This window comes from Hemitrygon akajei, chromosome 32, assembly GCF_048418815.1.
Source record: "Hemitrygon akajei chromosome 32, sHemAka1.3, whole genome shotgun sequence".
Lineage (NCBI taxonomy): Eukaryota > Metazoa > Chordata > Chondrichthyes > Myliobatiformes > Dasyatidae > Hemitrygon > Hemitrygon akajei.
This window is the reverse complement of record NC_133155.1, coordinates 19,690,276-19,701,685: the sequence shown is the minus strand read 5'-3', so window position 1 is coordinate 19,701,685 and position 11,410 is coordinate 19,690,276. Positions and strand designations below refer to the sequence as shown.

At 41.6% G+C, this 11,410-nt stretch overlaps 1 pseudogene; it reads left to right on the top strand.

Moving 5' to 3' along the window:
* The first annotated feature begins 6,982 nt into the window (after window positions 1-6,982).
* On the top strand, window positions 6,983-7,560 carry LOC140719753 (large ribosomal subunit protein uL22-like; annotated as a pseudogene).
* Window positions 7,561-11,410: the final 3,850 nt, after the last annotated feature.

The window sequence follows — 11,410 nt, the reverse complement described above, 5'->3', positions numbered from 1 at the left end:
GACAGTGCTCTGTGTACATCTCTGTGGGGATGGCTTTATCTTTGTTGGACAGGGTTGTATCCACTGCTTTTTTATAGAACTTTCCATTTAAGGGCATTGCAGTTTCCAACATGTACTCCCTTCCATACATCTATAAATGTTAGTCAAATGTTTTAGATGTCATCCTAAATCTTGCAGGCATCTAAGAAAGTAAAGTACTTCATCTTTCTTCCTAAAAGCACTTGCATGCTGAGCCCAGGACTGATATTCTGATATGGTGATGCTGAGAAATTTCAAGTTGCTGACTACCTCCAACTCTGATCCTCCAATGAGGACTTGCTTATGGACCTCTGGTTACCTCCTGCTGAAAATAATAATCATCTGCATTGGAGCTGTGCTATGTTAGCCTCGCTACCATAAGTGTAAAGAAAGTAGAGCTGGGGACTAAGTACAGTCTCTGGTACATCTCTGCTGATGGAAATTGTGAATGAGATGTTGCCAATCTGAACTGACTGGGGTCAACAAATGAGAAAATCAAGGATCCAGTTATACAATCAGATATTGAGGCTTATGTCTTCAAGATTATTGATTAGTTTTGAGGAGATGATAGTATTAAGTGCTGAGCTGTAATCAAAAAGGAGCATCCCGGTGTATGCATCACTGCCCAGGGTTGAGTGAAGAGCTGATTAAATGGGATCTGCTTGTTGACTTGTGATGGTAGACGAAAAGGAGCAAACCCAAGTCATTTTTCATGCAGAAGTTGATGTGTTTCATCATCAACCTCTCAAGAACTTTATCTCAGTGGGTCTAAGTTCTACGGAACAGTAGCTGAGGCAGGTTACCACGTTCTTAGGCACCAGTATAATTAAAGCCTGCTTGAAGCACGTGGGTACCTCAAACTGTCAAAGTAAGACATTAAAGATACAGTGAACAACACAGCCAGTTGATCAGCATAGGTCTTCAGTACTCAGATTCTCCATTGAAGCAGGATGCTCTCATCTCAGACTGACATCACGGTCATTTGGGGGCAATGGGAGTTCATGAAGGTGCCACCATGTTTTGACAGTCAAAGGCATTGAGCTCATTTGGGGATGAAGCCTTTTTGTCACCTATGTTGCTTGGTTTTATCTTGTCGGAGGTGACAACATTAAGCCCTGCCACAACTGTTAAGCGTCCTTCGGTGATTTAAGTTTGGTCCAGAACTGCCACGTTGCACGTGATTTTCTTTCCAGCGATCATCCTTGGATCACTGATACCACTGATCCTACCCTCATCATATTTTGGGTATCATGGTTCATCCAGGGCTTCCTGTAAGGGAAGACTGATTTTGTGGGGGGACATCAGTCTATGACTATTGGAATTACAGGAAAGATTCTAGCTTGGATAAAATAGCTGACTGGCAGGCAGCAAAGAGTGAGAATAAAGGGAGCTTTTTGCTGGTTGGCTGCTGGTGACTAGAGATGTTCAAAATGGATTTGTGTTGGGACTTTTTTTTACGGTAAATATCCATAATTTGGCTGATGGAATTGATACAGATGGTATGAGGATATATGGAGGTGCAGGTAGTTTTGAGCAAGTAGTCTACAGAAGCACTCGTACAGATTAGGAGAATAGGAAAATAATTGGCAGATTAGATAGTCTTGCACTTTGGCAGTAAAAATGAATGGGCAGTCTATAAATGGAGGGAAAATACAAAAAAAACCTGACGCACGAAGGGTCTAGGGAGTCGTACAGGATTCCGTAGAAGTTTATTTGCAGGTTGAGTCTGTGGTATGGAAGGCAAATGTGTCAGCATTCATTTCAAGAGGACTAGAACATAAAAGCAAGAATGTAATGTTGAGAATTTTTTTATAAAACACTAGTGAGGACTAGTATTATGAGCAGTTTGAAGTATAGTGATGTATAAGATGTAGAGAGGTGTTGATTGTGTGGATAAGCAGAGGCTTTTTCCCAGGGCTGAAATGGTTGCTACAAGAGGACACAGGTTCAAGGTGCTGTGGAGTAGGTACAGAGGAGATGTCGGGGTAAGTTTTTTACTCAGAGTGGTGAGTGCATGGAATGGGCTGCGGGCAAAGGTGGTGGAGGCGGATACAATAGGGCCTTTTAAGAGACTTTTGGATAGGTACATGGAGCTTAGAAAAACAGAGGGCTAAAATGGGTAAGTCTGGTAATTTCTAAAGTAGGGCACAACTTTGTGGGCTGAAGGGCCTGTATTGTGCTGTAGGTTTTCTATGTTTCTACATTACCACAGGCATCTGTGGAAGCCAGGTTGTTGGGTATATTTAAGGCAGAGTTTATTGGTTCTTGAATGGACACAGCATCAAAGGTTATGGTGTGAAAGCTAGGAGTGGGGCTGTGGAGGGAGAATAAAAGATCAGCTATGGTTGAATGGCGGAGCAGACTCGATGTGCTAAGTGGCCTAATTCGACTCGTACGTCTTATGGTATGATCACATTAATGGGGCATAGGGATTTAAAGGAACAAATTTGTAAAGAGATTGTGGACTGTTGTAAGATATACAAGTTTATTATAGTAGATGATTATAACTCCACATTGACTGGGAATCCCATACTGTAAAAGGACGAGATGGGATAGAGCTTGTCAAATGTGTTTAGGAAAGTTTCCTTTATGAGTACGTAGAAGTCCAATGAGAGTGTGCAATACTGGATCTGCTATTAGGGAATGGGACAGAAGTGACAGAAGTTTGTGTCGGGGAACACTTTGCATCCAGTGACCACAATGCCATTAGTTTCAAAGTGAATATGCAAAGAGATAGGTCTGGTCTGTGGGTTGAGATTCTAAATTGGAGATGGGCCAATTTTGATGGTATCAGAAATGACCTAGGTCTTTGGGATTGGGATAGGCTGTTTTCTGGCAAAGGTGTACATGGAAAGTGGGAGGCCTTCAGAAACAAAATTTTGAGAATAGAAAGCTTGTATGTGCCTGTCAGAATAAAAAGATAATGATAACAAATGGAGGAAACCTTGGGTTTCAAGAGATATTGAGGACCTAGTTAAGAGAAAAAAGGTGCATAGCATGTGTAGGCAAGTAGAAACCAATGAGGTGCTCATGAAGTACTAGAAATGCAAGAGAATACTTGAGAAAGAAATCAGGAGGGTGAAAAGGAGGGCGTGAAATTGCTCTAGCTGACAAGGTGATGGAGAATCCTAAGGGATTCCTTGGTTATGTTAAAACCAAAAGGATTGCTAAGGACCAAATTTGCCCTCTGCATATCTGCCCTGGGTGCAGATCATTGGGAGTGGACAGTTTAAATGGTTTTGGCATGGACTAGATAGGCTTGTTTCTGTGCTGTACTTCTCTCTGACTCTAATCTCATGATATCGGTAGCCTCTAGACTTATACTCTGTCCTTTCTGTTGGTCTGCTTCATCGTTTGCATATTTGTATCCTTCTCTCCACGTCATACATCTTCCCTTGTCCCCACTGAGTTTTAAATTGTTCCCCTCTCTCTGCAGTTAACTGGAGCAAGCACTGAGCATGGTTCTGTAGTAGATCAGATTATTTGGAAATTCTGCCTCATTTGGTGTGCCACTCTGCGTCTTATCCTGGCCACATTCCCACCCATGTGTCATGGCAATTTAATTTTCTCCTCCTCACCCCCTGCCTCCATCAGGCTGCCCTCCAGCTCAGTGCATACGTCTTAAATCCCTGGTGTCAGGCGGGCAACAGAACCTTCGAGATACTTGCTCTTACTGCGCAGAAGTGTTAATCCACTATACTGCTGTTACCCTTAAATATTTTGCTTTACATTCCAGGGTAACAGTGTAAAAGGTGATTCATTATTACTAGCTGAGACAACCTAATCACACTCCTACTGGACAATCGGGAAAGTTAGCATCTCTGCAGTCTCCTGATTTGGGGTCTTCACATCTTGTGCAGCGCTTTATTGTCAGGATAAGTAAATGGATGATGGATTGAATGATGGAGTACCTAATAGGATGCAAATGGAGTAACTGATTTATTTATTTATTGAAATACAGCCTTTCCAATCCTTCAAGCCACTCCCCTGAGCAATCCCCGTCTATTCCTAATTTAATCCCAGTCTAATCAAGAGACAATTTGCAATACCAACAAGTAGGTCTTCAGACTGTGGGAGGAGCCTGGAGCACCCACATGGTCATGTAGAGAACGTACAAACTCTTACAGGCAGCAGCAGGAATTGAACCCAGGTTGCTTATACTGTAAAGCATTGCACTATGCTACGGTGCCGCCACCTTTGATAGTATTGGACTTGCATTGAAGTTACACTTCTAAGCAATTGATTCTGCCATGACCCTTGCAAATAGTGTTGGAATGGCCTTGAAATATCAACCTCGTGAGTATTCTGTAACTGGGCCATTTAACTGCACTGGAAACAAAAAAATATTTTGTTTGAGATTCTAGTAGAACCTTTTTAAATCCATTTGTTTGTTCCATTACTACAGTTTCTATAGAATGAGATGACTCTATACTGTACAGTGGAGGAAGTAAATTCCTTAACCCATAATGCCCAGTTGGGTTTTCTTTTGCAATATGAAGATCGGACCAATTTAGAGCAGGAAGTTAACCCTTTGCAATTTACACATTGAATCTGACATCAGAAGACGTTGCATATTTGTAAAGAAAATATTAATCTGTGTTAAACCACCCTACTTCCAGAGTTTGACTTCCCAATGATAGAACTGCAAGTATCTATTCAGACTGGGCCCTGAAATTGAAGGATGTCATGACGGCACCTATGTTTATGCTATATGCATAGACTGGCAAAAGATACCTGTTGGTATATGAATCGGTGTAGTTTAATTGAGGAACTTCATTTGAAATGCATTTTAAAGATTTCATACACGGGTGCAATACAAAACTTCATGTAGCATTTGCATGGACGCATAGCATCAGATACACGCATTCATAAGAAAAACATCAAAGATACAGAAAAATCAATTAGAACAAAAAGAAACAATAAAAGAACGTAGTCCATTGCAGTGCAGAGTGGTCATAGTGTTGTAAAACCAAGATAGCAATTGGGAATGAGCAAGTTGGTTTTATAAAGGGATGGTTGAAAAGAATGAGATACTCTTGACTCTAGTGGTCTGAGGCTTCAAGGTTTGGCAGCAGTAAGAAGGTGTCATAGCGTGGATGGTGCCGATTTTTGACAGATGTTGCCTCTCGCAGAGATCACCAATGATGGGGAGGGTTGCGCCTGTGATGAATTGGGTTGAGTCCACTTCACTGAAGTTTGGGTTCCTGTAAATTCATATTGCCAGACCAAACAACGCTGCTCCCAGTCAGGGTACTTTCAACACTACTGAGTACTGTACAAAAGTTTTAGCCACATGAAAAAAAAAATCTGTAAATTGAACATGCTTTCAAAAATAATAACATAAAGACTTCCTAAATATAAAAATAATAGAGCAATAAACATCAAAAACTATAAATCAGATCAATATTTGTTGTGACTGCCCTTTGTCTTTAAAACTGCATCAGTTCTCTGGTGTATACTGTCATGCAGTTTTATAAGAAAGTCGGCTGGTATAAGAAGCATCTTGGAGAACTTGGCTGTCTTGCTCGCTTTTGTTTTTACAGGTAATTCCAGACAGCCTCGATGATGTTGAGATCAGGGCTCTGTGGAGGCAATATAATCTGAAATCCTATATAAATTCCAGCGTGTCTAGGATGTTTTGTACAGTACTGTATATGTAGGAATGTATTAGTGATCAAGTACTCCACTGATGAATAAATGAAGAGTAACACGCTGAACCTTCTCAAGCTTAAGACCTTGACATACGTTCCTTGTGATTGCATCTATTTGCTGGGCCCAGAAGCGATCATTTGATATGTTATTACTCAAGAATTCAAAGCTGCTGATGCTCTCCATCAATGTAGGTGGGTGCATGTTTACTCTCCTACTTCAACAGTCAATCAACCTTTTAGCCAAATGTATATTCCTATTGCAATAAGTGCTATAATGGTGGACCTGATATTCATGATCTAAGAATCTGAAATTAATGCAAGCAATTAATACGGGAGATGCTTAAAGTGAAATCAGAAGGCCATGTTGTATTTATAAAAACAGTATGTAGACCCATGACTCCTGAAACAGATATTCCATCCTAAAATCTCAATGGAGTGATTAGCAGGTTAGAGAAAAGAGTTAAGGCTATCTTGGGAAAAGAATGCAGCATCCCTACTAGCAATACGGATACTGGGCCATTATAAATTCTCCTGTTTCTGTCTGTGAGACTTGCATTTAGCCTTGCTATACTTTCCCATTTTACAAATCCTTAAAATATGTTTTAAAATCTAAGTCTCTTTTTATGTTTGAAGTATGTCAAGTATTAACTTTCATTTCGAAAATATCTGTAATTTCTTCTCTGGCCTCCCACAAAGATTGAGGATGCATTTTGTCAGGCCCTAGGGATTTATCCATCTTAATGCATTCTTAGGCAGCAAATATCTCTTACCCTGGTATATGAAGTTCTCCAAAACATCTATTTTGTCTTGAGCATCCATGATTTGATCAGTAAATGCTGAGGAGAAATATTTGTTAAAAATCCCACCTGTGTCTTGAGGCTGTCCTGCTAATTTCTAATGTGACTGACTCTCTCCTTAGTCACCCCTTTTAATATAGCTGTATAACCCACCTGGGGTTTTCCTTAACCTTGCCTGCCAGGTCCATTTCATATCCTCTCTTTGCCCTCCTGTTTTCCCTTCTAAACAGTCACCTGATGTTGCCTGACCTGCTGAGTTCTTTCTATGCAATGCAGGTTGCAGGCCTGTTCAGTATCAACCATCCAGTTCAAATTAACTTCAAAGGTTAGACAAGCGACTACAGGTAATGGACATCTGGAGTAAGACATATAATGCTGAAAGGACTTAGCAGGCCAGGCAGCTTCTATGGAATAAAGTAAGTAGTCTACATTTCGTCCAGACCTTTCATCAGGATCCAACTTCAAAGTTACTAGTATCCCCAACACCAATCATTAGGTATTACCTCATACTTCCTGCCCTCTCACGTTCTCTGAAAATGGTTCGGTACTCATTGGATCCAGAGAATCCCACCAAGTCATGCAAGGTAAGGGGCTCCAACTTGCGAGTACATTTTAAGAATACTTGTGAGACTGCGCAGACCATCAAAGGTATGCACATACGTAAGGCAACAAAGTTCCTGAAGGACGTCATCATCAAGAAGCAATGTGTCCTTTTCCGCCGCTACAATGGAGGAGTTGGCAGGTGAGCTCAGGTGAAGGCATGGGGCTGGACACAGGGTTATTGGCCTAAAAAGAGTGCGGAGTTCCTTCTGTATATGCTGCAGAGAGTAACGCCAAACTGAAGGGTCTGGATGTGGATTCCCTTGTGATTGAGCGCATTCAAGTGAACAAGGTTCCCAAAATGCGCCGACGGACTTACCGTCCCCATGGTCGTATTAACCCATACATGAGCTCCCCTTGCCATATAGAGATGATCCTCACTGAAAAGGAGCAGATTGTTCCAAAACCAGAGGAAGAGGTTGTTCAGAAGAAAAAGGTTTCCCAGAAGAAGCTGAAGAAACAAAAACTCATGGCACGGGATTAGATTTTACTGATTGAACTGTAAATACAACAAAACTTTGGGAACCATGGAGAAAGGAAAAAAAGGAACTACCTCATACTTCCCAATCATCTGGAAAATGGCCATTCACTGCTAATATATTGAATTCCTTAGAAAGTTTTGTAAGGCTTCTCCATTTATTCCCTTGGACTATTTGTTTTCTTCAAATCAAATCAACTCTGTTAATTCATCAAGTGCACTTTAAAAATATGAATGTTTACAGTCAACTTTATCAGGGAACTCAAAGAAGTCAGGCATGGCCCAAACATTTACTGATTTCTTTTGACACATTTTTCCATTGCTCTGAGTTATTACCTAAAATCCCCATGACTGATTTTTGCCTGATTGCTTTGTAATTCTTAATTTTTTTATAATCCTTTTATTAAATGGTGTTAATTGTTGTTTATTTTCACTTGTGAAAGATTTTTTTGGAAGCCCTTTTGTGGCACCTACAAATCTATTAAATCATATACTCCTTTTGTCACCTTCATTCATTTTTTTTAGTTTTTGAAGTACTTGTATTCTGCAGCATTCCCCTGAATTTTGTTTATTATGCTGCCTTTTTTCTGTTTCACTATAATCCTTATTTTACCAGCCCAGTGAGTACCAGATTTGGATATTTCTCTGTTGTTGGGCTGAAGTCCTGTAACTTGGCACACTCATGCATTCTTAAAGTGCACATTTGACAAAAAGTCTGCATCAGATCATGTTTAGTTGTGGGTTAGCAAACTTGCTGGGAAATTATGCTTATGAAGTAGATGAATATTGATTGTACCATGCATATTATATGGTGATATGTCACTAAAAAGTTAACAATAGATTAGATTTATAGCAGTCTTTTCTAGCTGCATGTAGCTGTGCCCAAGCCAATTGATTGTGAATAAAGTTGGGGGGGGGGCAGAATTTATTGATGCTAATTTGTCATTTACACCATCCAGGAACACATTACGTAAAACAACAATGGCTTTTGGAAGCAGCATGGTTTAGCTATGGGAAAATATTAGTAAAATGGCAGAGGAAAGTTTTTTTTATTGCCACTGTACACCCTCATTAGTTTTGTTTCATTTCTTTAGAAATGAGGAATATTTACTGCAGGTAGACGTCGAAAGTTCAAGTAAAGGCTATTGAATATGAAAGTTCACAATACAATAATTTTCAAAAGTGGGCTAGTATTCTGGCTTCTGCCTTCCTTTCCAGTGCTGATGAAAGGTCTCGGCTGGAAACATTAACATAGATGCAGCTTGAATTACTGAGTTCCTCCAGCTCTTTGTGTGTGTTCCTCATGATTTCTAGTATCTGTATCTGTATACCTTGTTTTCTAAAAGGTTGATTTGAAAGTGGGACTTATTCACCAGTTGTTGTCTAGGTTTAAAATTTCATTGAATGGTACATTACTTTGAACATTTAGCAGTGAATAATGCAGCACAGTACAGGTCCATCAGCCCACGATATTGTGCTAACCCTTTAACCAGTTCCTTCCGTTTTCTTTCATCCATGTGCCTATCTAAAGGTCTCTTATGTGTCCTTAATGTATTGTTACGTACCCGTGACACGTGACAGTGGTACCCTTGTCACGTGACTGGGGTTGAAGTTATACTGGACATGAGGTAATGGTGGAGTGATGTCATTTTCCCGCCAGTAGAGGTCATGTGACAGGTTTTTCTACAGGGTATAAAAGGAAGACCCACCCTGTCAGGTGGGGCAGTTCGTGGCTAGATTTGCCAAGATGACTTCATGTTACTGTGTGATTTAATGTGATGACGCAGTTTAGTTAAAAATGAAGTTTTATATAATGCCTTAAGTTTAAAAGGTCAGAGCCAACGGTTTCTTTGCTAATGGAGAGTGAAGAGAAGTTTGGAAAATGGAGATCGAGAAAAATCGATTTTCGATGGATTGACTTCGACCTTGTGTGATCCTCATTCGGAAGGATTTCGTTTACTATTCTCATGATAGTCTCCGCTGGAAAAAGCGGGAGATTGAGAATATTGTGGAAGGAAGGTCAGTCACTTTAAGTTGTTATATTTAATAAAATTCGACGTGGGAGTTCGACGCTGGGAATCGAAGGACATCGACGTGGAAGAGAATTTACATCGCTTTAAAAAGTCTCTCCTTTTAAAAGTACCGTGAGCTTTTGAACTGTCGGCATATCGCGTTAAAGAACTGAGTTCTTTTCAATACCGCTTTGAAGACTGTTTGGGACTGCAACGCTATTAAGGACTGTTTGAGCAGCTGAGCTCGGATCATTGTTTGGGTTTGTTTACATTTGAAGGGGGTTTGTTATCAGTGTTTAATAAACGTGTTATTTGTTATAAAACCCTTCGTCTAACTCATCTATAATTATTGTTGCCTGAATACGTAACAGTATCTGCCTCTACCACCACCTCAGGCAATGCACTTCACATACTTTCTATGTTTAAAAACCAACCTCTGACCTCCTTAACACACAATCAAGCTTCCTTAGATCCCATGCCTCCCAACTTACCGAATGAGCCTACCATGGTGAACCTTGTCAAATGCTTTAATAAGTTCCATGTACTCTATACCATATCCACCATTCTACCTTCAGCAATTTGTTTTACTCTTTTCTTGAAGAAGTCAATCAGGCTTGCGAGGCACAATCTTCCCCTCACAAAGCTTTGCTGACTGTTCCCAATCTGGCTATTTTTCACTAAATGCTCACAAGCCCTGTTTCTAAGAATCCTCTCCAATAGTTTGCCCATCACTGATGTAAGATGGGCAATAATTCCCAGGACCATCCCTATTACATTTTTTGAATGAAGTATTAACATTTCCTTCCATCCAATTTTCTGGTCCTGGTCCTGTGGCCAGTGAGGGCGGAAAGATCATTGCCAATGGCATAGCAATCTCCTCTCAGACTTTCCATACTAATGTGGGCGTATATAGTGTCCTTGATGCACCATCAATAACTTTCGGAGACGGGAGGCGAACGATAGGCTTTTATTAGCTGCAGGAGACCACCACACAACATCCTGGAGACTGAGGGGGGAGCAGTGCCTCCAACCGCCTTTATACAGGAGGAGGAGCCACAGGAGCAGTCAGCAGAGGGGCATGTCCAGACAGGTATCTGTAGTTCACCACATTCACCCCCCCCTTTGTTTTAAAAGAGAGTCCCCATGGGGCGAAGTTTCTTACAAGAATATTTACAGGTTAAGTCTATCAGGCGGTCGAATCTGTCGCTGCGATCTACGTAGCACCAATGGTGATTGTACCAGTGCCGGTGGTGATTGCACCGGTGACGGTGGTTGTGCTGGCTCCGGTCTGACTTGAGGTGTCAGCCCATTAGGCGTCATAATCCCTCATGCGTGTGCGAGGCGCCTGGTATGGGAGTGTCGTGAGGAGTCTGTGTAGGGCTTGGTGTGTGCGGTGTCTCGTGGGTATACACCTCAGTGGGTACGGGGTTCATAGTCACCGTGGAGTGTTCGGGGTAGGGGTCTGGTGCTCCTGCAGGCGCCAGGTCGCGGACAGAGACCATGTCCTCCCGCCCATCAGGTAAGACCACGTAGGCATACTGGGGGTTCGCATGAAGTAGGTGAACCCTCTCGACAATCGGGGAGTATTTATTGCTCCTCACATGTTTCCGGAGCAGCACTGGTCCTAGGGACGTCAGCCAAACCGATAGGGTGGTCCCAGTAGCAGACTTCCTGGCTGAGCGCCTCGGGGAGGACGTCCTGCCGGCGAGAGACCGGCAATCCCTTTGACCTAAGAGCTAAGAGTGTGGCCTTCCACACCGTGGCATTCTCCCTCTCCACCTGTCCATTTCCCCGGGGATTATAGCTTGTGTTCCTACTAGTAGCAATACCACGAGCCAGCAAGTACTGGCGCAG